Genomic DNA, 26,256 nt, shown 5'->3' on the forward strand with positions numbered 1-26,256 from the left:
ACTCAACAACTGAGGGCAGGACTTGCCTCAGACGGCAAAGATGACGCGGGCAACAATTACTGCCATCGTCGTGGTCACTTTACAAACGCCACCTCAGCTGTGGGTGCCAAAGTGGCAAGGACGGTGGGATTTGGAGAAGAGCGGCGTGACCCCCGGAGTCCACACCCACGGTCACTGTGGCACAGCCCTACCCTCATGGGGGCAGGCAGTCTAGGGAATATGTCACCTGTGTATCTTATGGCCCTAAGCCATCTGATCCAGACACAATTACGAGGTTACAGCTATCGTGTCCAGATCTGGCTGCTTCTTTCTGACCTCTCTCAAGGCCAAAGAGCTGCCCCATGTCCCTGCTTGAGCCCTGTTAGCTCCCATGAGCTCGGCCTGCTCGGGTCCCACACTCGGCTCCGCCACGCCTGACCTAAGGCAATGCAGAGCCAGACCTCCAGCTGACATCCTTGCCTGAGACTGTATCCTGATCTACAATGTTCAGGTGACACTACCTCCCCTAAGGTTAGAAGAAACCTTTATGTAAGCACTCCATGCAAGGCATGTCTCCTGGGGGGAGGGGGTCCCAGATGCCAATCCCCTCTCCAGGCTGTGCTTTCCCGGAAGCCGAGCCTACTCAGCATGGAGGAGGTAGGCGCCACTCACTCTTGTCTTTAGATGCTGTGGCCTGCCGTGCACAGTGCCCACCCCACCTTCACGCACTAAGCCACTTTGGCCAGAGCCTTCAACGGTGTCTAAGGGCACAAGGCTCAGCTTTCTCCCCCCGCAGCCTTGGCAGAGGTCTTAGCATCCCCACCCATTTCCTCACCTCAGAGCAGCACAGCTGCATGGAATTTTCTAGGTGCTGAAATTGTTCTTCATCTGTGTCATCAAGACGGAAGCCCATGGCTATACATTCTACTTGACAATTAATGCAATTAATAAGTGTCTCTAATGGAGATTGTCATTAGTTTACATGTTTATCACAACACAAATCTACGGCTCACGAGTATTATAATGGACGCGGCATGCCCAACTAGGAGTATTCCTTCTCTCTTCTCCCAACCATGACCTCATGCGGGTTGCGTAACACAGTGAAGAGCCAGCCCTACAGATAACTCAACGCAAACGCACTGGCTCACGGCTCATACGACGGCTCTTAATGCAGCTGCCTCAACGCTGGGAAATCTACCTCCCGGGATGCAACTCCTTCAGGGGTCACTGGAAGGTGTGGAAGAAGCAAAGGTCTAGCAGGGGCCTGCAGCCGGCAGAGCTGAAGGGAGGCGTGCATCACCAGACACGCCCAGCTGGGAGGACCAGGCGTGCTGCAGCGGCAGGTGTCAGGCAGAGTGACACGGCACAGGTGTGAAAGCAGCATTCCTCCAGAGTTGGCCAACAGTCCTTAAACCACAGCCACCCGGAAAGCATGCACTAAAAACTCAGTGGGCCGGGCCTGGGAGCCGTCCAACAAGTGACACTCACAAACCTCAGGCCCACGCACTATTCAAAAGGCTGGACCCTTCACCAAGAGATGCGTGGTTTCCGCTGGAATATTTCAAAAAGTAAGCTGGAAGGGTGTAGAGACTGCTCAGTGGTTAAGAGCCCTGAAGACTCTTCTTTTTATTCTTCTGCAGTTTTCCCTCCCTCCACTCCCCAGCCTCACGCCCCCCCAGATCCACTCCTCCTCCATTTCCCTCAGAAAAGGTCAGGCCCCCCCCAGGAATGTGAACCAAAGACCACATAACAAGTTACAATAAGACCAGGCACAAACCTTCACGTCAGGGTTGGGCAAGGAAATGCCATAAGAGGAAAAGAGTCCCAAAAGCAGCAAAAGAGTCAGAGATCCCCCACTTGCACTGCTAGGGCTCCCACAAGAACATCAGGCTAACAACCCCAACATGTATGCAGAGGACCCTAGCTCAGACCCACGCAGGCTCCATGACTGATGCCCCTCTGAGCCCTGCGTAGTTGATTCTGTGGGCTGGGATCTCCTGGTGTCCCGACTCCTCTAGCTCCTACCATTCTTCCTCCCCGTCTTCTGCTGGGCTCCCCGAGTTCCAAGGGGAGGACCCGAGAGAGACCGTGGAAGCCTCTCTGAAGACGAGTGAGAAAACTCTTAAGAGTGGTCAGGGCCACTCTTCCAGGGGACCCAGGTTTGATCCCCTGATTCCAGCTTATAACCAACTTTAACTCCAGTTCCAGGGACCTCACACCCTGTCTGGTCTCCACAGGTATGCATGCGGTACAAAGACATACATATAAAATAAAGATAAAGGAACGGCGATTTTCAAAGGACATGGAGGCTGAATTAGGTACTCAAGTCCATGGTAGCTTGTGAAAACTGTGGCTGAGATAGGACACCAGGCCGTGGGATTCCAGAGTGCAGCCACGGGGGTCCAGGTTTCCCAGCAAGGCCCAGCTCAAGACAGCAGGAGAGACCACTGAAATCGAGAACGGAAGGCGGTACACCCTCAAAGAGCAGCAAACGGGGTAGGGGCTGAGGTCCGAAGGATCAAGGTGGGGTTCTGCGTGGGTCTCACCGAGATGAGTGAGCGAACATGATCAAAGGCCAGTTGGAGACCCCGGAGTGAATCCATGGTGAGAGGCAGGGGCTGGAGGCCCAAATCTGAACCGAGAATTACAGCGATGTGAGCAAAACCTCCACGATTAGAAAGGAGAGAGACAGCGATACCCTAAGTACCAGCAGACAAGGGTCACGGGTAAAGCTACCATAACCACCCAGCTTCCCACACTTTGGCTAGGTAGCCGAATCATCTCTCTTTTTCTAGCAATGTGACATCTTGGGATTATCAAAATCCCATCACAGAAATCCCAGGATGGGGTCGGGGTCATCTGAGCTAACAGCCAAGTCAATGAGCACCTCCAAAGCCCCTAACCCTGGGGACCGACTCAGGGGCACTACAAGACCTCATGGGCTCAGTGGGCCCCCGGGGGGGCTCTGGGGAGGCTTTGGGGGAAGCTGACACATAGACAAGCAAACTTGAGTCTCTAATGTGGGGTGGGGTCCCCAGAAAACAGAGCGACTGCGGCCTCCTTCTCACCATTAAAATCTGACAGTGGTGAGCAGAGAGGTCCGGATGAAGATGAGGATGAGCTGTGAGATGGCTGTAAAAATAAACAAATTTAAAGTGGAGAGGAGAAGAACAGATCCAAGTGGAACTTCCGAACCCTAAATCTACACATATGCCCGCAATGGGAGCCTCCCATCTTGCGCGCGAGCCAACAATTCTGTTTAGGATGAACTTTCCAGCAGCCTGATAGAGAAATGGTTCCCATTCTCCAGTGGAAGTAAAGGGGCTTCGAGAAAAGAACACACCAGGGTAGTGTCCCTGTAATTAATCCTGGCTGCCTGAAAGGCTGAGGCACAAATATTACAAGTCCAAAATCTGCCTGGGCCATATGGAGAGAGACACTGTCCAAAATGTAAAATTCCCACTAGATTTGTAGCTCAGTGGGGAGCTGCTTACCTAATGAGCCCTGGATTCTCTAGAGGAAGAGGAGGGAGGGAGGGAGGGAGAGGGAGGGTCCAAATTCATATATTAAGCAATGAAGTGGTTTCCTCGTTGCACTGTCAATAAGAGATGAACTAACTATCAGCAACGTGACAGGCGTCAAATGACTAAGACACAGCAGGTGGGGTGAGGGGCAAAGAGAAGGAGGTCGGTGCTGGGTTCCTTCAGGGTGGCGCATCCGCACAGGTCAGCTCGGATGGCGAGGTCCGCCTTCCCGCGTGGTGCGAGCGCTCCAGAGCCAGAATGCAGTAACTGACTAAGGCAGGGACCCCCGCAGCCCTTCTCCCCTCGCGTTCTCTCTGGGGGGCTGCGCTGCCTGTTTTCCCCGGAGCGCTCCAAGGCGCACCTAAAAGAGCAAGCTTGGAGACCTGCGTACAGCTGGGAGCTTCGTCTCCTCGGGCTCACCCTCAAGCGCTCACGCGCTTTTCACTGAAACTTCCCGATCTTTGTCTTGATCCTGCTCTGTCATACTCATCCCCATGAAGGTTCTGTCTTCCCCGCGGTCTGCATGCTTCCAAACGTGGTGCCCTAGGGCCGCTCCGTGCGTCTGAGGGCCTCGATTGCTGGGAGGATGCTGCCCCCTTCAGGCCGTGGCCGCGCACAGCGCTCTGAAAGCGGCCGGACGGCGCGTAGCAGCTGTCACGTTGGACGCCTTAGGTTAAGTCATCTCGTCTCATTCCCACAGCAACCCACGAAGGGAAGGACTGTCATTCTCCTTCCGGAGGGTCGATGTGGGCCCCAGCAAGTGGCGGAAGCAGGCTGTGACCCCAGGCCGCGTGCCCTCGTGGGACCTGCTGCTAAGGCACTTAATTGGGAAGGGAGGGCAGACTCACTTGTGGCCACAGGGCCACTTCTGGGTCAACAACGCACAGCACCGCCACCGTCCCTAGGCCTGTGCAGACGCCCGGGGAGCCTTGTAGGAGGGTGTGGCTGCCACACCTCAGAGTCTGTGCCCAAGGGAGGTCCCACACGGGGGTCTCCGCTCGGGACAGAGCACTGCATCTGCGCGGCTCGGGAACCAGAGCTCATCCTAACTCCATGAGGTTTCAGTGTCTCTGGAGAACGCATGCAGGCAGGAAGGGACAGACAGCCGAGTCAGAAGTGCTCGCTGTGCACGCGCACGCACGCGCGCACGCGCGCACACACGCACACATACATGCACACACACGCACACACATGCATGCACACATGCACACGCACACATGCATGTGCACACTCGCACACACGCGTACTCACACACGCATGCACACACAATCCCGTGCACACATATGCCCACGCACACACACGCACGCACAATCCGGTGCACACACACGTGCATGCACACGCGCACACACACACGCATACACACATCTTACCCTGACACGTAATTGTCAACTTTAAGAGGGAACTTTGATGAGATTAGGGCCTGGGCCTGGCCCTCAGGAGCAGAGTGACACTTTAGCATACAAGGGGATTGGTAGTCACAGGAATGAGTCCCCACCCTGCCTCTACCCCCATGCTCGCCCCACCCCTGCCCCGCTCCGCCACACCCCTGCCCCCACGCGGCCCTCTCCTGCGCGTGCTCCACGTCGGAGCTTTCTGTCTTGTTACTCTGCAGCACGGACACAGAGCTGTGACCCAGGCAGACCCGTGGTTTTCTGTCACAGAAACACAGGACACGGGTTTGGTCTCTGTAAGACTCAGTAGAGTCCTGTGTTCTCCTCGCATGTGGCGTGAATCATGGCTGAGAAAGACACCAAGTTGGGCTCAGATCCTGGCTGGAGAGAGCAAGGCAGCCTGGCTGCGCACATGGCATGCATGATGTTGCTGTAGCGAGAGTGACGAGCGAGGGGGCGAGTGTGTGACAGTGTGACATGCGTGGCCACTTACCCCAGTCTATGGGAAGAGTAAGCAGGGTATGCCCATGGGAGGAGCCTCATGAGGGAGGTGGCCGGGAGAGGCCAGCATTGCTGCTCTCACTCCTGCCGCAGACTGAAGGAACAGCGCCTGGATCCCTAAGGAAAATCCAGTGACGACTCCCACAGCAGTGCTCTAGGACCAGGACTCAGGAGGGCAGGCTCTGCCACAAAACCCTCCTGCAGCAACGGCCACACCCTGCACAGGCCTACACATACATACACACATTCCCACATACACACACTCCCACATACACACACCCCCACATACACACACACCCCACATACACACACTCCCACATACACACACTCCCACATACACACACTCGCACATACACACACCCTCACATATACACTCCCACATACACACTCACACATACACACACTTGCACATACACACACCCCCACATATACACACCCCCACATACACACACTCCCACATACACACTCCCACATACACACCCCCCCCACATACACACACCCCCACATACGCACACTCACACATACACACACTCACACACACATACACACACTCCCACATACACACACTCTCACTTACATACACTCTCACATATACACACACTCCCCACATACACACTCCCACATACACACACTCCCACATACACACACTCTCACATATACACACTCCCACATACACACACTCCCCACATATACATTCCCACATACACACATTCCCACATACAGACACTCCCCACATATACACTCCCACATACACACTCCCACATACACACACTCCCACATACACACATTCCAACATACACACACTCCCACATACACATTCAAACATATACACACTCCCACATATAAACACTCCCAAATATACACACTCCCAAATATACACACTACCACATACACACATTCCCACATACACACACTCCCCACATACACACACTGCCAACATACACACTCTCACATATACATACTCCCACATACACACACTCCCATCTACACACACTCCCACATACACACTCCCCACATATACACTCCCACATATACACACTCCCACAAATACACTCCCTCATACACACACTCCCCACATGCACACTCCAATATGCACACATTCCCTCATACACACACTCCCCACCTATACACACTCCCACATACACACACTCCACACATACCCACATTCCCACATACACACACTCCCCACACACACTCCCACATACACACACTCCACACATACCCACATACCCACATACACACACACGCCACATACACACATTCCCACATACACACACTCCCGGATTCACACACTCTCCACATATGCACACTCCCACATACACACACTCCCACATATACACTCCCACATACACACTCCCACATATACACTCCCACATACATACTCCCAAATACACACTCCCACATACACACTCCCAAATACACACTCCCACATATACACACTCCCACATACACACTCCCACATACACAGACTCCCACATATACACTGCCCACATACACACTCTCACATACACACATAACCACATATACACATACCACATACATACTCCCACATATACACAAATCCACATATACACACTCTCACATAAACACACTCCCACATACACACTCCCATATACAAACTCCCACATACACAATCCCACATACACACACTCCCATCTACACATTTCATACATACACACTCCCACATAAACACATTCCCACATATACACATTCCCCACATAAACACTCTCACATACACACACTGCCACATATACACACTGCCACATATACACACTGCCACATATACACACTCCCACATATACACACTCCCACATATACACACTCCCATATACACACTCCCACATACACAGACTCCCACATATACATACTCCCCACATACACACTCTCACATACACACATAACCACATACAAACATACCACATACATACTCCCACATATACACACAACCACTTATACACACTCTCACATACACACACTCCCACATACAGACTCCCACATACACACTCCAACATATACACATTCCCACATATACACACTCCAGCATACACACATTCACACATACACACACTCCACAAATACACACTCCCACATACAGACACTCCCAAATACACACTCAAACATACACACATTCCCACAAACACATTCCCCATATAAACTCTCTCACATACACATTCCCCACATAAACACTCTCACATACACACACTCCCACATATACACACTCCCACATAAACACACTCCCACATACACACACTCCCACATACACACAGTACCACATACACACACTCCCACATACACACACTCCCACATACACACAACCAAATACACAGACTTCCACATATACACACTCCCACATACACACTTGCCACATATACACCCCCACATATACACTCCCACATACATACACTCCCACATACACACACTCCTCACATACACACTCCCACATACACACACTCCACACATACAAACTCCCACATACACACATTCCCACATACACATAGTCCCACATACACACTCTCTCTCATATACACACTCTCACATACACACTACCACATATACACTTCCACCTGCACACTCCAACATACACACATTCCCACATACACACACTCCACAAATACACACACTCTCACATACATACACTCTCACATATACACACACCCGCATATACACACTGCCACATATACACACTCCCACATACACACACTTCCACATACACACTCCCACATACACACTCCCACATATACACACTCCCGCATATACACACTCCCACATATACACACTCCCACATACACACATTCCCACATACACACACTTCCACATACACACACTCCAACATACACACACTCCCACATACATACTCAAACATATACACACTCCCACATATAAACACTCCCAAATATACACACTACCACATACACACTTTCCCACATACACACACTCCCCACATACACACATGGCCAACATACACACTCTCACATATAAATACTCCCACATACACACTCTCAGATACACACACTCCCATATACACACACTACCACATATACACACTCCCATCTACACACTCCCACATACACACTCACCACATATACACTCCCACATATACACACTCCTACAAATACACTCCCTCATACACATACTCCCCACATGCACACTCCAATATACACACATTCCCTCTTACACACACTCCCCACATATACAATCCCACATACACACACTCCCACATACACACACTCTCACATACACACACTCCCAAATACACACACCCACATATACACACTCCCACATACACAGACTCCCACATATACACTCCCCACATACACACTCTCACATACACACATAGCCACATACACCCATACCACATACATACTCCCACATATACACACATCCACATATACACACTCTCACATATACACACTCCCACATACACAGTCCCACATATACACTTCCACCTACACACTCCCACATATACACACTCCCACATACACACTCCCACATACACACTCCCACATAAACACATTCCCACATATACATATTCCCCACATAAACACTCCCACATACGCACACTCCGCACCTACACACTCCCACATACACACTCTGACATACACACTCCCACATACACACACTCTCACTTACATACACTCTAATATATGCACACACTCCCACATACACACACACCCACATAAACACATTCCCACATACATACTCTCCCACATACACCCTCCCACATACACTGTCCCATATACACACTCCCACATATACACCCCCCACATATACACACTCCCACATATACACATTCCCACATATACACAGTCCCACATACACACACTCCCACATACACACACTCTCACTTACATACACTCTAATATATGCACACACTCCCACATACACACACACCCACATAAACACATTCCCACATACATACACTCCCACATACACCCTCCCACATACACTGTCCCACATACACATTCCCACATATACACCCCCCACATATACACACTCCCACATGTACACATTCCCACATACACACTCCCACATATACACACTCCCACATACACACACTCCCACATATACACATTCCCACATATACACAGTCCCACATACACACACTCCCACATACACACACCCTTACATATACACACTCCCACATTTACCCATTCCCACATATACACACTCCCACATGTACACATTCCCACGTACACACTCCCACATAAACACACTCCCACATACACACACTCCCACATACACACACCCTTACATATACACACTCCCACATTTACCCATTCCCACATATACACACTCCCACATACACACACTCCCACATACACACATTCCCACATACACACACTCCCACATACACAATCCCCACATACACACATTCCCACATATACACAGTCCCACATACACACACTCCCACATACACACACCCTTACATATACACACTCCCACATTTACCCATTCCCACATATACACACTCCCACATACACACACTCCCACATACACACATTCCCACATACACACATTCCCACATATACACAGTCCCACATACACACACTCCCACATACACACATTCCCACATACACACTCCCACATATACACACTCCCACATATACACACCCCAGTGCAACCACTTCCCTCTTTTCTTAGGCTTTGGGCTCCTTGAAGCAAGCACTGCACTAAGCAGATCCTTGTGCACAGGAAGTATGAATAAACTACCAATAAAGTACTGAACGCGGTTGACTTGAATGGCCTCCATGGACTCGGTTAAATTCCATTCCCTTATCCACAACTCCCATGCTTATGTGTCCAGGACGTCTAAGGGGGACACAACACCAAGTAGACCATAGAGACCCCCCTTTCAGATTCACACTATGGCCATGTAAAATGTTTGGCACCTTGCTCACTCACGGGCCTGAAATGAAGCTTAAGTGCTGCAAAATTGGTGTCTCCACCACCCTGAACACCACTAAGCTCAAACAGGAGACATTTCTGAAGTTTATTAAATATTCAGAGGATACATTTTTCTCCACCTGAATCCAGCCAGAGGGGGCACTCCTGTTAGCCTCATGAGGCTGGTAAAAAGCAAAATAAGGACAAGAAAATTATCCACAAATCACAAGAGATTTTATCCCCAGTTTGCAAAAGTTACTGGTGAATTCTAGATTCCTGCTGTTACTGATCACAGAGTCTGTTGGGGCTTGAGCAAAGGTCTCTTCTCAGTGGTGATCCACCCTTCCTGAGGAGCTGCCCTTCCTGAGGAGCTGCCCTTCCTGAAGTGTGCTCTTACCCCATGGGGCAGGGTTTTAAAAGAGTATATAAAACTGAGTGAAGGCTGGGCTTCTTTGGAAGTAAGCACAAAATGCAACAGGCTGAGCTGTCCAGCAGGCTGCATTGGAACCACGAGAGTGCTGAGTGCATCTGAGCTCACAGAGTCTGTACAGACAAAACTACGTGCAGAGATCTCCAAGCAAAGCCCCCCTGAAGTGACCAACAAAACAAAAATGATGTGAGAACATCTGTCTATATTAAAGGCTTCCAGCTTGATGACATCAGAGAATGTTGAGGGGGTGAAGGTCAGATGCCAAATATAAAGATGAGGGAAACTTTGCCCAGAACAAGTAAGGGGTCAGTATGAGCTGTGACCCATGGCATTTAGTCTGTGAAGTACAAAGACACAAACCTGCTGATAGTCTTTAAATATTGCTTTTCAGAAGGAAGGAGAAGAGAGAGAGGAGCTGGGTTAGGAGCTTGAACAAGAACAGGGAGAAAGACACAGTCAGGAAGAAGGAAGCTCTCCAGAAGGGAAGACGTGCTGACTGAACTTTCTGAGTGAATTGGGTGCCTAGATGCGTAGAAAACCACCTACACATCCTTTTCTCAAACCCTGAAATCGACCGATGTCAGAGAAGCAAAGGAGAAAATTATTCCTTTTAAAGGAAAAGCGGGGATGCCAGAGAAAGCCAGCGGTGCCGATAGCCATGAACCACAACGGAAGAGCAGAGTGACTTGGAATATGCTAGAAGGGCGCGTGAGGAAAAGCAGGAGCCCCAGACAAACGGAGGTCAGAGGTGCCAGACTTACAGGTAAGGGAGATTGAGTGGCCCACTGGGCAGCTGAAGGAAGAAGGAAGGAAGGAAGGCTTGGCAGGGTGGGGGACCCAGGAAAAGAGGAAAGGAAGCCACATGGAAGTGTGAGAAAAGAGAGATGGGTGCCCAAGGCGAGGTTTACCAACCAATGGCTTTGTTCACCTCCGTTAGATTTCAGGCTGCCCTTGGCTTTGGAGGCTTTCAAAAGAAAGGCACACTGGTCCACCTGAGTGGCCACCTGCGCACAAGGGCAGCTTTCAAATGCTCAGCGCTGTTTCTGTTCAGATGAATCAATACGAAGAGAAAGACCTTCTTGATTTAGCTGTATAATATGAGAATGTATTGGTACAAACTTGCAAAATATATACTACATAAAAATAAAAAATTATTAAAAATGAAGTGAAAACAATTTTAGGGAGACATCTGATGTCAACCTGTGGCCTATATACACACAAAAAACCACATACACCACACACACACACACACAACACACACACATACAAATACACCCTACCAAAAAATCCTGTACATTTCAAACTGATTAAAATTGTGGGAAAATTCTAAATACATTTCACCACAACTTTTAAAGAGTTGAGCATTTTATTGTTTTTTTTTGTTGTTTGTATATTAGTAGGACAGTAAAGAGAGCATTACAAAAAGTTTATTTTTAAAAGAAATTCTATTACAGGAAGAACAAGGTGTCTAGAGTTTTATGCCCTTGGTCTTTTTACAGTGTAGTTTATTTTGTCTGGAGACTTTCTGGCACCCCTTGGAGCATGCACAGACACCTAGGCATCGCTGATGAAGGCCTGAGAGCCAATTAGAAGGCCCAGGGGACTGAGAAAGTTTGTGTATATTTGAGAGTCTGAGAGCTGGGCTGAGAGAAGCACTGTCTAGCAGTCAATTTAGCTTGGGTCTCAGCTAGCAAGTCTGGGCCCACTCACCTTTTATGTTTATGGTGTTTCTCAATGCTTTGTGTAGGAGAAAGAGGGTAACTTTGGGGAGAGAGTGGGGAGTAGGGAGTCAGGAGTTGACTTGGCCACTTAGGAACTGTCTGATTTCAGGAAAATGCCTTACCTTCTCTGAGCTGTTGGCCACCCTGTAATCCATGAAAAGCATCTGCCCACTTCTATCATGAATATCTTTTTATTTCTACTTGTGATGGGCCAGGCACTTGGAACCCACTTGATGCCTTTAATGTCATTAAGTCTTCACAAGTGTGCTGAGAGCCAGGGGCATGATCCCTGTCACACAAGCAAGGAAACCAAGGTAGATGCCATCGGTGTCTGTCATAGTTTTCTTTCTGTTGTTGTAATAAAATTTCTAATGAATTAATTTTTTAAAAAACTGACAAGAAGCCATTTAGGAGAGAAGGTGTTAAGAGAAGCTTTCCTTGAGAGGAGCCTTCTCGCCCGCCTGGTTCCAGATCCGCATCAGTCCCAAATAAACACACAGGATGCTATATTAATTATGAAGCTGTTGGCCTTGCTTGTTTCTAACTGGCTAGCTCTGACTTAAGTAATTACCCCATAATTGTTAATCTAAGTATGTCTCTTACCGGAGAATAGTTCCAGGCTTCCTACCCCCATGGCGTTACATGTTGACTCTCTTGTGTTTCTCCTTCCCAGAATCCTCCTGGACTCCTAGCCCCACCTATCTAGATTCCTATAGGCTCAACAGTACTTTATTGACAAATAACAGGACTTCCCCAACATCTCCTCTTTTCTGTTTAAACAAAAGAAAGGTCTTAACTTTAACATAGTCAAATTATATACAACAGAACAGTTATCAAGTAAGAATACAGTTACAATATTTTGTCTATCAACATTCAGCAAGATTTAAAGAAAATATCATCTATCTCATTCTTGTGAGTCCAAAGTCCTATATGTAGCTTATCTTTTATCATAACTAAGGAAAACTATAACTATCTGTCTTCAACTCCATCAAAGACCACAGAAGGATAATATATAAACACTAGGATTGACAGAGACATCTTACTGCCTGGACAGTCACCCGAAGTTCCTCTGTAACGTTGGGGCATCCATCTTCAGCCCATAGGCCACAATGTGTCTGGAACACTTCTCAGCAAAGCAGAAAATTTCAAACTGTCCATCTGCGTTGGCAGTCTGTCAGTCATTTTTCTTTGTCCTGCAGAAAGTCTCTTAGACTCTTTCATGAAGCAGGAACCCTATAAGACTGAGTTCAGCAGTCACTTTTCTGTGGGTCCTGCATGTCCAGAATATACAACAACAGTCAAGCAGTACAGGCAAGAGCAGTTTCTTGTCAAATGGCTAATCTTGCCATGTTGAAAGCAAACTCCATTACAAGTTTCTTCGATGCCCATCTTCCTCCCAGACATAATTGGTGCTGCCAGGAGTAGACATTCTTCATTGTCAAGAAAAACCCTAAACCATTTTAAATGCCATTTTCTGAAGGTCTTTGAAAGGTTTGAAGACTATCTATCTCAAATATATTTTTGTATATCTAGAAAACCTAACTTACCTAACTATAAATTCTATTATCATTAACTATCTATAGTCTGTATTCAATTATGCATTACGTTTTAAAAGATCAGTATAAGCACAATACTTAATCAAGAGGAGAAATATACATATCAGAAAATTAACCTTGAATTTGTATCAATAAATGAAAAACAATACCCATACCATAATTCCCCTTTTTACCATTAAAAGGAGATTGGTTGTGATCATTAACCAATTATAAACAGTCCCATGTAAATGAAAACAAAGATTTATAAACAAGATGGGAATTAGGACGTCGCTCATTCCAAACTGCTTCATGCTGGAAGGGGGCGCTGTTCATACCATGGGGATCATGACAAAACTCAGAAACCTGTATAAGTCCGTATTTTAGGGATTCTGTAAAGTTGTATTATCTTAGCTGTCTCAATAGTTGGAACACCTGGTCCACTGCTTCAGGGGGTCTTGGTTCATCAAACCACAGAAGTCTGGAAGGAATCCTCAGCTTTTCTTTTTCTGTGGAAACATAAGCAAAATCTCCTTTCCCAAGTAACATATCCTTATACTTAAATTTCGAAGTCAAGGCATTTTTAAAAGATAGAAGTTGGATTAATTCAGCAGCATTTATAATCAAGTGTACTTTAGTTGTTCCTTCCTTAGCAATGAAAAAACTGAAAAACACAATAGCGTACAGTGTCCAGACTCTCTGTGTATTTTCCATCTTTACGTGGCTTATTTATTTATGTATTATTACTTTATTTATTTTACTTTTATTTATTTTTCTCTGAGACAGGGTTTCTCTTTGGAAATCTGCCTGCCTCTGCCTCTGGAGTAAATCTTACCGGGGTGTGCCACAACGCCGGCTTTTTTATTTATTTACCACTTTGCCATTTCATTTTCTCTCTCAATCTCACGTATATTTTTAAACACACTGTAAACCTTTAGAGGTTTTACATTATTTAAGTCTGACTTTACTGTAAATGTTTATGTTTTTCTGGCCACGTGTCTTATCTGTAAAACCACGGCTGTTTTAAACTGCCATTTTTTTTTTATAAGATGGCGGGCGTAAGCATGACTCCAGCTTACCGCCTCAGTCCATGCTGACATCCAGCAAATGCTGCCACTTCCAGCTGTACCTACACACCTATCAATCGTTAGCAGAGTCTCTTAAAAGAACCTTGTTGGGTTTTTTTTTCTTTTTTTCTTTTTATGCCGAGTCAGGAAGACTCCAGTAAGCGAGCCGCGTGAATCTCGGCTTGTGGCTAGCAAAACAGAGCACACCTGAGAAAAATGCTGCTACCAAAACTCTGTGCTTCTCTCCGTTCTTCTGTTTCTAAAATTCCTTTAAATCTTTTCTTATTTTGCGTGGAAATTCAATCCCGCTCCTGACAACCATTCTGTTAAGAGAAGCTTTTTCTTTGCTAGCTGCTTTGGTTTATCCCCCGCCAGCCGCCTGGGCTCTGCCGCAATGTAGTCCCCAAATAAACACACAGGATGCTATATTAATTATGAAGCTGTTGGCCTTGCTTGTTTCTAACTGGCTAGCTCTGACTTAAGTAATTACCCCATAATTGTTAATCTAAGTATGTCTCTTACCGGAGAATAGTTCCAGGCTTCCTACCCCCATGGCATTACATGTTGACTCTCTTGTGTTTCTCCTTCCCAGAATCCTCCTGGACTCCTAGCCCCACCTATCTAGATTCCTATAGGCTCAACAGTACTTTATTGACAAATAACAGGCAAATAACAGGACTTCCCCAACAAGAAGGGGTTGATTTTAGCTCTTGTCCAAGATTGTGGGGAAATCACAGTGCAGGAGCTCGAGGAAGCTGGTCACATCACCTCCAGACGAGAGCAGAGAGAAACCAGGGCTTGCTTAGACACATCTAAACTTCTTCACTCTTACACAGTTCAGGAACCAGCTCTGGACATGGTGCCTTTCACACTGAGGGTGGGTCTTCCTGTCACGATTGATTCAGTTAAGACCATCCCTCACAAACATGCCCACAGGCCGGTCGCTCCCTGAGATGCTCTTGCCAGGGGATACTAGGTTGTGTCACCTTGGCAAAGCTCATCAGCACAGCTGCATAGCAACCTCCTCCTTGCTTGATTTAGAGGACACTAATTTGGCCACCTTTGGCTACCTGGTGTTATTCTCCGGCTGCCTCTAGGTGGCTTGACCACACCAGGCAGCCTAAAGACCTCAGGAAGAACCCTGGGCCCAAAAGAGCTGAGTGTTGGTGAATACATGCCCCAGACCTTCTCTACAAGAAGACCACCCAGTCTCAGTGGGCCTCAGAATGGAGATCTAGTCTGCTCTTGGCGCTGCTTCTTTCTCTCTGCAACCTAAAAGCAGCTCCCAGGTGGCCTGCATGGCACACAAAGGCTTCTAGGTTTGCTTTTGGGCAAACACAAAGTCAGATAGCAGCTGAGTGGTAGAAACCAGCTGCTGCCTTGACCAGGCCGCTGTGAAAGACTCACTTCTTGTCGTAGGTGGCTAGTTTTGTCCCGTGAATTTTCTACCTTGTAACCTGCCTGGCTGTTGGAGAAATAGGTGGCACGATGCAGATGAAGAGGGGGTTTCCTTGCAAGTGGTCACGGTGCTGCCTCTGGATCTTTCCATCAGCACCATGGGAGACAGTCAGGTGAGTGTGATGCCCATCTGACATGAAACTGAGACCCAGGGCCTCGTGCACAGTGACTGCCCTCTCCAGACCCTGATAGAATGCGTCTCCACTCCTCCAGAGCATTAGCCGAATTCTCTGCCAGTGGAGCACCTCTAAATGACACCGCCCACGCCCTCTTTCCCCAGGCAGAAAAGGAGAGGAAGGGGTTCTTGGGCCCCATATGCCTCCTCCAATGGGATATAATTTAGCAGTAGCTACCCTCAGAAAAGGAGAGGAAGGGGTTCTTGGGCCCCATATGCCTCCTCCAATGGGATATAATTTAGCAGTAGCTACCCTCGTCTACTGAGCGGCAGTCCTACATCCACCTCCTTCAACTGAAACAAACTAACAAAAAAAACACTGGACTTGCATAAGTTGTAAGAAAAACAGAAAGAGGTGCTCAGGTTTATTGTAACACTTTGCAAGCGTTTCTGCCTGAGCCCGGGTTCACGGCTGCAGCTTTCCACAAGGGTGCTGGGAGCTCACCCTGACCTTGCCCTACAGTAGCTACTTACAGCTTCCAGTTGTTGTAGGGACCAGAGCTCTTCTCATTCCCTGCCAACACCTCAGCAAATCACCCCTTCCCTTCCTTACATCCTTCTCTTCAATATTTGGGGTACCATTTCCTTCCTGTTAAAACCCAGATCTCCCTGGAGGTCCTAGCGACCAGAAAGAGGGCAGAAAATCAAATACTTATGGGGCAGATGCCATTTTCTGGGCCGTGCACTAAGCCATTTCCACTCCCGCTCCTCCCTGCAATGCTGTGGCATGGGTATTCTCAGTTCACAAAAGAAACAACTTGAAACTGAGAAGTGAAATGTGGACCCGGATCCAGGTCACATAGTTTTGGGAGTCCCCTCCTCTCCCTTGCCACAAAGACCCCACTGTTTTCCTGGCACACTGGCCTTTAGCACAAATAACCATACAGACCAGAGCCCTTTCAACCTCGTCCTGAGTGTGTCAGAAAAAGAGACACCACACACACACACACTAGGGTGAGGGTGTGGCATCTTTGTGGCAGTTGGGCTTTCCATGAATGGAAACAGCCTTTCCCTCCTGGAGAAGAGGCAGAGTTTCACATGAATGTGTGATGCCTGTCGCCAAGAATAAGAGCAGGAAATGGGAGCCCAAGTAAGATAACTGCGGGGGCAGGGGAGCAAGACAAACAGAGCCTATTCAACCTTGCAAGGCATCAGAGAGCCCAGCAGATTAGGGACACTTTGGGGAGACCCAGACACAGCAGGGATGCGGGAGGCAGCCTTGGCAGAGAGCAGAGTAAGAGCTGGCAGAGCAATTAAAGGGTGGGGCAGATGGGTAGGAAACCACAGAATAATGCAGAACCCAAGAGCAGGCGCTTGAGATGTTAAAAGTAATAATAACAGTGCATGTGCACACTGAGTGTTTGTGCTCAGTTGCTGAAGCAGTCTGACACAACGACTTAGAATGAGAAACACATGGAGTCAGAGGCAGCCGCACTGGGTTTAGCAGACTGAGGCGCGTCCCCGTGGACATTTGGAAGGAGGGGGACTTGAGTGTGGGGACACCAGACCTTGAGCAGAAACCCACTTCCCCTTCGGCCTGGGAGCAGGCATCTGTGTAATGTTTACTGAAAACAATTCAGTGCTTTAAAGCTTCATAGGGCTCAGATAAGGGCTTGCTCACTGAAATACCATGACTGTCACACCCCCCTACGGCTAGATGCCTCTTCCTGTCCCTGCCCCCTGTGGTGTCTCCCCGATTCTGGGGCCGGAGATTAAACCACCAGCCAGGAGGGTGAGAAGTGGAAAGAATGGTATGTAAATGGATGGCAAAAGTCCTTAAAAAAGGGAAGCTCTTTTTTCTTGGAGAGACTTCTCCTGAGATTTCTCCTGAGAGCTCTGCTAAGCGGACTGGGGTCTCCTCCTAAGCTGACTTGGGAAGCATAAAGTTTTCTTAAAGCAACCGACCGGTCTCTGTGTCATCTATCCCGACCACCTCGCTACATTCTTGGATGCAGGCCGCACAGCAGGTGCGACACTTGAGAGAGAGAGAGAGAGAGTTCAGAATTCTAAATGGAATGAATGAACCCATCAGGCCTTTCCCCAATATTTGACAATTACTAATAAAGTCAAAAGTTCCACTTGGATCCTGAGACCCACTAGGATAGTGCCAACCTACAACTCAAATGCTATAAATTCTTCACAATTCCCAGCCACTTAACTCCCTCATCCATCCCACCACTTTACCCACGCTTTCTAGTTCTCCCAAGCATTCTGCAAGCAACTACCATTATCCCCATCACACAGACTTGGAAACCGAGGCACAAAGAGTTTACAGTAACTTATCAGTCACTGAAGAGTGGCCAAGGACGGAAGTCAACCCCAGGTGGCTCTTTTCCCTTCCACTGGGAAACCCCAACTTGCAGGCTTTCAAAATGGTTCTATCTTTTTAAATTTCAGAAAAGAAAACAGGCCTGGGACAGGAGCAAACATCTCCACAGAAGAGGTGGCCCTGGACTTTGACTGGTCCCGGGGTGCCTGGAAGGGAAACCTTGGTGGCTTCTCAATTCACCTCATCTACCTTGATACCAGCACCTCGAATCTTCTAAGCCCCAGAGTCCCAGACAGAAGGAAAGCATGTTTTGTTCCAAGCCCAGGAGCACATAATCCAACCATCCACATATTCATTTATTCATGCAACGAACATTTACCAAACCCCAATTTGCTGTCAAGGACTGTATACTATGAAAATATTTTCCCAATAAGCAACTGAAAGGTGCTTGGCCTGTGTTCTCTTAGGGTTTGCTTTTGGTTTTTCATTTCAATGCATTTCCACTTAATGTGCTGCATCAGACCCTCCCTCAGATATCCCCGCAAAGCCTCAGCTCGCTAATAATCAGCACCCTGCTCTCTTTAAAACGTTTATGATGGCATCACAGGCCTGTCCTTTTCCAGAGGTGATGGTGTTTTCTCTTCAGTCACCCTGGCAGCTGCGGAGGCCTTTCCCTAGCAAATACGAACAGTGAAGACTCTGTGATCTGTTCTCTGAGCTGAAGAAGATTGAAAGAGTGCTTTGTAGAAAGCTCTGGAGAAAAACAAAAACAAAAACGTGGATTTGACTGTTTTCATAGAAATCTAAAAACCTGGGAGGAGAACGTGAAATATGATTTTTACATGCCAAAACATTTTGACCAAAAGGATGAAACCATGTGCCAGATTCGTGGGAAGCAGTCATCATTTCCCAAGATTCTGTGTGTCTGCCAGTGTTTTATCCACATGGTGTTCCAGCAGGGCCTCGATGGCCCAGGATACCATGTCTGCAATGTCTGAGCACTTACCTGGGGTAAGTGGGGCATCTCTCTTCTAAGGGTCTAACCTGGGCTTCTTCACACTCTGAGAGGGGTCTCACCAGCAAGAGAGGGCAAGCAGCAGCGCACATTTTCAGAGCCTGCATAGCAGTGGCTCCGATCCCTTTAGCTGGATCAAATGACACAGGTGGCCCCCAATTCAAGCAGAGGGACCAGCTCCCCATCTTCACTGTCAGATCTGCAAAGCAACACGCCTGGTTCCTTTTCTCTCTGCTACGTGGATTTGTGCCAGCCAATATTTCCAAACTTCAGCCCTCTCCAGAAACTGTTTCTTCCTGTGTCCCCTCTCAGGGATATTTCCTTCCCGTGCCCGCTGCGCCACCTGTGTCAGAGAATGTGCGGAGGGTGTCGGGATTGATGACACAGAGACCAGTCGGTGGTGCAAAGTAAACATGTTTTTAGTAAACATGTCTTCTCTGCGGTCGGTTACAGATGCCTGCTCCCAGGCTGATGGGGAAGTGGGCCTCCAGCCAAGGTCTGTTGTTCCCACATTTGCTCTTCCCGGGGACACCATGGAATCATAACTGACTGTCTTGATCTGTTGTGGCTCCTGTGATAAAGTACTATAATGAAGTTCACAGTTCCCGCCTTTAGGTCACAATAGCTGTTTTCTCCTTTCTCTCTCTCCATCTCCCTCTCTGTTTGTCTGTCTGTCTGTCTGTCTGTGTATGCGTGTATATATGTGTGCGTGCATGCGTGCATATGTGTGTGTATGTGTGTGTGTGTGTGTGTGTGTGTGTGTACATTGTTGTTGTTGATCTTATTTGTTTGGGGGGATTTTTTAACGTATAAACATGTCTGGTATACACATATTCCGATGTATGTGGGCACATATGAGAGTGCATGTACATGCATGTAAGTGGCAGCCAGAGGTTGACATTCCATCGTCTTCCTCAATTAATCCCTGCCGTGTACATTTTTGGTTTGGCTTGAAAACAAAGCCCACCAGTTTGACCAGACTATCCAACTTGTTCTGGAGAGGTCCCATGTCTAGCCCCCAGGGGTGAAAAGTAGGCCACCACACCTGCCTGACAGGTAGGTTCCGGAGATCAAAATTCCAGTCCCGAGGTTTTCATGGCAAGCGCCTACCCACTGAGCCATCCCTCCAGTCCCTGTTTGTTTTATTCAGAGGCAGGATCTCCAAATGTTAGCCCAGGATAGCTCCCCACTATTGGTCCTCCTGCCTCAGCCTCCTAAGTGGCTGAGATTACAGGTCTGAACTATCATGCCCGACTCACCTTCTCTATTTTAATCCCCCCAAAGGAAAGAGAGCAAATTTTATTGGGTCTCCTCCATAACCTCATTCATGAGGACACGCCCTCAGGGCACATTCACCTTCTGAAGACTATCTCCAGGCAGCATCATACGTGAGGTTATGATTTTGACATAAGCGAGGGTGCCTAGAATGGACAAGCATGCCTGCCAGCGGCCGTGTCAGAGGAGCAGCAGGAGACAACTGAAGTTCAAGGTGTCAGCCACCGAGAGAAAACTCTGACGGGTCAACCTTGGACTGGCAGAGCCCCGAGACCACAGGCCTGGCATATCTTTTACTTCAGCTGTGCCTTTGTGTGTTTGCGGCCGCCATCTTTCTGTGGTGTCTGGCACGGTGTGAGTGGGTGTGGGGAGATCCCCACTGCCTGCAATGTCGTGTGTTTATCTCATGGAAACATCTGTCCTCCTGGGCATTTTTACCTGTGGATTGCTAGAAGATGATTCCTCCCTAAGCTGTGCTGTCTGATTGATAACAATAATGCAAATTTAAATAGAGTGTTGATGATTAAAAATACAAAACAAGGAAGTGTCACACATGAGTTTCTATTGAGGAGCCACATAGACTGTGACTTAGGTTAATGATTAAGAAAAACAATCGAGTCCCAGTAGCCCAGCTCATTTAAATTCTTTCAATCTTAACATTGGGAGATATGCTCACAGGTTTTGGAATGCATTCATAGCTAAATCAAAGCTTTGAAAATAACTTAAGGTTAAACTAGATGTTTTTCTCAAATACCTTTGAGGTGAAAATCCAAGAAGACAATCTAAAGCTTTAGAAAGGTGCACAGTTGAATGGGGAACTCTTCAAGGTCAGGGGATAAGAACAAAGCAGCCTAATTATTACCGGCTGACCTATTTTTCTTGCTAGGACAGCTTGATAACTAAAAGTGATGATTAATTTCTTATACCCATTTCAGCCCTCAATCTCCTGGTATAAAACAAACAAACAAACAAAAAATATTGGTGAGTGAGTTTGTACCCTAAAGATTTAAAGTAGAGCTGACTGATTCGTTTTCATATACAAAAGTTAAGTTTGCTATTCCTTTAAGATTCCTTATAAGATTACCTTTCAAGATAAGTAATAAAGTCATTGGCCTTTTCTTTGTAACTGCAAAATGCAGCCTGCCAGTAAGAGACCTAACTGAGAGTGCCTTGCTTACCCCACAGTTAATCTGCAACAAGTGGCTTGGGTATGAATGGATGTGGGTTCTTGAGATAATTTGCTTTTCACCTGTAATACATAACATGTTTACTCATGTAAGGGATATGGAAAACATACTGTTTTCTTTTTTACTGTTTGCTTTGTATTCATTGTAATCATTCACTTGAAAATCAAAATGTAACCACATTGTAATTCCCGTATTGCCTGAAAAACTTTGCTGGGGTATATAAGCTGTAGGAAAGGAAGTATACGGTAGAGAAAGAACACAAAGAAGAGCAGCAGAGAAGAATAGAGACTAGCGGAGGAAACCATCAAGAAAGTGTGAGTACCTTTCACCCTAACCCCTCAGATAGTAAGTGCCTGCTGTGAATTTCCCTTAGAACCTTGTGCTGCTTAGAGGCTGCACCCCCTCCCCTCCAGGCTGCGATACAGTCCTTATCAGTAGATGAATATAAAGGCCCTGTCTGTTATCAAACTCAGGGCAACTCCACCAGCTTCAGACCCCCCCCCTCCCAGAAATCACCTGGGGCTTTTATGGAAACTATGCAGCCTGATTGCTCTCTGTTCAGTTGCTATTCCTGCACTGCCCGGCAGATGGCCACCTTAGGCACAACCCAGGGGACCTGTTCACTCTAACCTCTCCCGTGTCTGCTCCCTTGCAGCAGCTAAACCAATCAGAAGGCCACCCCTGTTGGCACATGGAGTTAATGGAGCCTGACCTAAGATGCAGATGAAGCTGGTTAGGCTTCTGCCAGCGTTAATACGAGGTAAAGGCGGGAAGAAAGGCAGTAAGGGTGGCAACTTCTCAGAGCAACCGGAAAAGTAAGAAGTGGGGAAGCAGTCCCTATGACAAGGGCAGTAGGACCGAAGGCTGAACAGCAGCACGTACTTTGGAAAAAAATCTCGTCAAAAGACTGAGCGATGAGCAGCCAACTATGAGCTGAGATGTGAGCACGCGAGAGTCCTCGGTACTACACAGAAAGACGCTCATCTGCAGCGGCAAAGAGGCAAAAGTCTCAAGATCTGCTGTCCGAAGCTGAGGATGGAAATCGGGAACGCATGGAAGCCCAAGATGCAGGACGCCAACTGGACCAATCCCTTCAAACCGCGAACCTTCAGATTGCTGAGTGTCTGAAACTGTTTAAAGACAAGATCTCATGTGGCCCAAGATGGTGGCCTTGAACTTCTGATCCTGCTAGGACTGGCTCCCAGGTGCTGAAATTCCTGTTGTGCACCACTGTAGCCACCACTAGTGGGGATAGAACCAGGAGGTTGTGCCTGCTAGGCGAGCGCTCTACCACCTGAGCTACCAGCTCGATGGTGTTCCTAGCTCTTACTAAGCCCCGGGACTGTGTGCTTGCTGGAAAGTGGAGAGAGGTGCCCACACCTCTCTCTGCCGTCTAAACCAGCCAGCCAGGAAGCCAGCCAGGAAGCATGAAGAAGGGAAGAGCTTGAAGGAACCACTGGAGCTGACCAACAGGTGCTTGCCGGAGCCCAGAAGGTCCAAATAGAGCTGAACTCTGGGGCCACTTGCTCCAGGGGGAAAGGGAATTAGAAAATAGCATTGGATAAGGAGGGTTTATTGATTCAGGGGTAAGTCCTCTAGGTGTGACTCTCTGACAAGGATCCTGAGACCAGGGTAAACATGCTCCCGGAAGCTTAGAGAAGTGATGATCTAACACACGGAACACCAGCACTTTATGGAAGATGGCTCTGATAGACTCTGATGCTCGTTTATAGTCAGGAGAGGAAAAAAGCCACACATTTTGGAGAATGACTTAGAGTCTGAATTGACATAAACACTAAAAGACCCAAAATCATTTCATGATTCCTCTTCCTCATGGAAGGTATGAATCACAGTAGGTCTTCTGTGTCCTAAGAGCTACCCAGTAGACATCTACTCTACCTCTGGATCACACACACATACACACACGCACACACACTCACACACACATGCGCGTGCACGCGCGCGCGCGCACACACACACACACACACACACACACACACACACACACGCACAGGTCCCTTGGTTTGTAGGTAAGAGATCTCATGGTACACAGAGTCAAATAGAACCAAAGCCTCTGCTGTTGGTCCATCCCTGAGCAAAGAGTGAAAGTGACCCTCCATGACCAGGGTAATCCCTCATGGGTGATGCATCAGAACATACCACATATTTAATTCTATGCTGTGCCAAATCCACAGTGCTCCCTGCTGTGAATTATCAGCCTCATTGAAAAGTTCAGACAATTGTTTAGAGCCAGGGTACACAGCCCAAGAGCTGTTGTATTTTTGTGGTTACTCTTATGCATGTGGGTGCTCTCAGAATTCAGATGAGGGTGTTTGTTGGGGAAGTCTTATGTCAATAAACCACTGTTGAGCCAATAGGGAACCAAGATAGGAGGGACTAGGAGTCCAGGAGGACTCTGGGAAGGAGAAACACAGGAGAGTCGAGATGTAACACCATGGGGTAGGAAGCCCGAAAACTTCTCCGGTAAGAAACATACTTAGATTAACAATTATGGGGTAATTACTTAAGTCAGAGCTAGCCAGTAAGAAACAAGCAAGGCCAACAGCTTCATAATTAATATAGCCTCCTGTGTATTTATTTGGGACTGATGCGGCTCTAGAACCAGGCTGGCGGGAAGGCTTCTCTCAAAGAAAAAGCTTCTCGTTACAGGTGTTCAGACTCCTGGAGCTAGAATTGTAGGCAGTTGTGAACTGCCTAACCAGCATTGGTACTAAAAAACAAGTCTGAGTCCTCTATAAGAGTAACAAGCACTTCTAATCACTGAACTGTCTCTCCAGTACCCACGCCCTAATTAATTAGTAAATTTCAGCACTGAGCATTAATGGCAACTATGTCAACAAAAGAGGCGCAACCAGAGTCTTAGCTAGAGTTTCTGCTGCTGTGATGGAACATCATGGCCAAAAGCAAGTTGGGGAGAAAAGGGTTTATTTAATTTATCCTTCTACATCTATAGTCTATCACTAGAGGAAGCAGAGCAGGATCCTGGAGGCAGGAGCTGATACAGAGGCCGTGGAGGGTGCTGCTTAATGGTTTCCTCCCTATGACTTGCTCATCATCTTTCTCATAGAAATCAGGACCACCAGCCCAGGGATGGCACCACCCACCATGGGCTGGGCCCTCCCCCATCAATCACTACTTAGGAAAATCCCCTACAGGCTGGCCCACAGTCTAATCATGTGGAGGCATTTTCTCAATCAAGACTCCTTCCTCTCTGATGACTCTAGCTTGTGTCAAGCTGACATAGAATTAGCCAGCACAGCCAGGCATGTAATATACCAGGTAGAAGAATCCAGCACCACATCTGAAGAAGGCCTGCCAGGAGAAAGATTTCAGTTTGAACTGTCCATATACAGACTGACACAGCCGTGTCCCTCCATGGCAATTCTAAAGGACTAAAGAGTCAATTTCACAAAGAAACAAATCACAAGGGAAACAGCTACACAGACAAAAACCTGGAGATGCCATCAGAAAATCATAAAATGCAGATCACATGTGGATGCAGACTTGGATTGTTTAAAAGAAGAGACTTTGAACCATTTCTAAGACAACTGGAAATATAAACACCAGCTGGAATATTCGGTGGTATAAGCAATCATTGCTAATGTAGTTATGAGTAATAATGGTATCATGCTGACATGAGAAACTAACAGTTCTAGGTTTTAGAAACACATACTGAAATAGTAACAAATATGGCGATCCAGTGTCAGAAATGCTTTAAAATGATGTCAGGTGGGGATTAAGTGTGACAGATAAGACAAGCTTCATCCTGACCAAATCATTGCTGAAACGCGGAGGTGGCTGTGTGTGTGTGTGTGTGTATGTGTGTG

At 47.5% G+C, this 26,256-nt stretch overlaps 1 long non-coding RNA gene across 2 annotated transcripts; it reads left to right on the plus strand.

Annotated features, from left to right (window-relative positions):
- Positions 1–10,750: 10,750 nt before the first annotated feature.
- LOC121143340 lies at positions 10,751–24,844 on the plus strand. 2 transcript variants are annotated; one of them, XR_005880559.1, is made up of 4 exons: positions 10,751–11,472; positions 16,449–16,600; positions 19,060–22,722; positions 23,064–24,844. It is a non-coding gene; the product is annotated as an uncharacterized LOC121143340 (long non-coding RNA). The 2 variants fall into 2 exon arrangements; XR_005880558.1 differs by having other exon boundaries at positions 19,060–24,844.
- Positions 24,845–26,256: the final 1,412 nt, after the last annotated feature.

Source organism: Mesocricetus auratus, unplaced genomic scaffold, assembly GCF_017639785.1.
Source record: "Mesocricetus auratus isolate SY011 unplaced genomic scaffold, BCM_Maur_2.0 Super-Scaffold_100011, whole genome shotgun sequence".
Classification (NCBI taxonomy): Eukaryota; Metazoa; Chordata; class Mammalia; order Rodentia; family Cricetidae; genus Mesocricetus; species Mesocricetus auratus.